This window comes from Rhipicephalus microplus, unplaced genomic scaffold, assembly GCF_043290135.1.
Source record: "Rhipicephalus microplus isolate Deutch F79 unplaced genomic scaffold, USDA_Rmic scaffold_26, whole genome shotgun sequence".
In the NCBI taxonomy this organism is placed as follows: Eukaryota; Metazoa; Arthropoda; class Arachnida; order Ixodida; family Ixodidae; genus Rhipicephalus; species Rhipicephalus microplus.
In genome coordinates this window covers 4,931,888-4,933,707 of record NW_027464599.1, presented here as the reverse complement: position 1 = coordinate 4,933,707, position 1,820 = coordinate 4,931,888, and the positions used below count along the sequence as shown (strand labels likewise).

The 1,820-nt window shown below is 52.3% G+C and overlaps 1 non-coding gene across 1 annotated transcript; it reads left to right on the top strand.

Moving 5' to 3' along the window:
- The first annotated feature begins 667 nt into the window (after positions 1 to 667).
- Positions 668 to 740, top strand: TRNAN-GUU (transfer RNA asparagine (anticodon GUU)). The gene has a single exon. It is a non-coding gene; the product is annotated as a tRNA-Asn (tRNA).
- The last annotated feature ends 1,080 nt before the right edge of the window (positions 741 to 1,820 follow it).

Below are 1,820 nucleotides of genomic sequence, written 5' to 3'. Positions count from 1 at the left end.
TGGTGCGGCGCTTTTTTTTCTTTGGGCTGATAGCTCTGAAGATATGTTTGATGGTGGTGAGAGTGGTGCAGGACTGTCTCCGAAGAGCAATTGGCTAGCGCGATTGGCTGTTAACCAAAAGGTTGGAGGTTTGAGCCCACCAGGGGACGGTGTGTCGCTTTTTTCTTTGCGCTGATAGCTTTGAAGATATGTTCTTATGGTGGTGAGAACGGAGAACGACTGTCTCCGTGGCTGTCGCAATAGGCTAGCGCGATCGGCTGTTGACCGAGAGGTTGGAGGTTCGAGCCCTCCCGGGAGTGTTTTGTTGCTTTTTTCTTTGCGCTGATAGCTTTGAAGGTATGTACTGATGGTTGTGAGAGTGGACCACGACTGTCTCCGTGGCGCAATTGGCTAGCGCGTTGGGCTGTTAACCGACAGGTTGGAGGTTCGAGCCCACCCGGTTGTGGTGCTGCGCTTTTTTACCTTTGGGCTGATAGCTCTGAGGAAATGTTCTGACGGTGGTGAAAGTGTAGCGCGACTGTCTCCGTGTCGCAATTGGCTAGCGCGATCGGCTTTTAACTGAAAGGTTGGAGGTTCGAGCCCTCCCGAGAGTGGTGTGTTGCTCTTTTTTCTTTGGGCTGATAGCTTTGAAGATATGTTTTGATGGTGGTGAGAGTGGAGCAGGACTGTCTCCGTGGCGCAACTGGCTAGCGCGTTCGGCTGTTAACCGAAATTTGGAGGTTCGAGCCCTCCCGGAAGCAGTGTGTCAGTTTTTTTATCTTTGCGCTGATAGCTTTGGAGAAATGTTTTCACGGTGGTGAGAGTTGCGCATGACTGTCTCCGCTGCGCAATTCGCTAGCGCGATCGGCTGTTAACCAAAAGGTTTGAGTTCCGAGCCCTCCCGGGAGTGGTGTGATGCTCTTTTCTTTGTGCTGATAGATTTGGAGAAATGTTCTGACGTTGGTGGATTGGAGCACGACTGTCTCCGTGGCGCAATTGGCTAGCACGTTCGGCTGTTAACCGAAAATTTGGAGGTTCGAGCCCTCCCGGGAGTGGTGTGTTGCTCTTTCTTTGCGCTGATAGCTTTGAAGATATGTTCTGATGGTGGTGAGAGTGGAGCACGACTGTCTCCGTGGCGCAATCGGCTAGCGTGAACGGCTGTTAACCGAAAGGTTGGAGGTTCGCGCCCACCCGGTGGTGGTGCGGCGCTTTTTTTTCTTTGGGCTGATAGTCTGAAGAAATGTTATGACGGTGGTGAGAGAGGAGCACGACTGTCTCCGTGGCGCTATTGGCTAGCGCGATGGGCTGTTAACCGAAAGGTTGGAGGTTCGAGCCCACCCGGTGGTGGTGCGGCGCTTTTTTTCTTTTGGCCTGATAGCTCTGAAGAAATGTTCTGATGGTGTTGAGAGTGGAGCACGACTGTCTCTGTGGCGCAATTGGCTAGCGCGATCGGCTGTTAACTGAAAGGTTGGAGGTTCGAGCCCTCCCAGGAGTGGTTTGTTGCTTTTTTTCTTTGGGCTGATAGCTTTGAAGATATGTTCTCATGGTGGTGAGAGTGGAGCAGGACTGTCTCCGTGGCGCAATTGGCTAGCGCGATCAGCTGTTAACCAAAAGGTTGGAGGTTCGAGCCCACCCGGTGGTGGTGCGGCGCTTTTTTTTCTTTGGGCACATAGATTTGAAGATATGTTCTGATGGTGGTGAGAGTGGAGCAGGACTGTCTCCGTGGCGCAATTGGCTAGCGCGATCGGCTGTTAACCGAAAGGTTGGAGGTTCGTGCCCTCCCGGAAGTGGTGTGTTGCTTTTTTATTTGCGCTGATAGCTTTACAGTTATGTTCTGACAG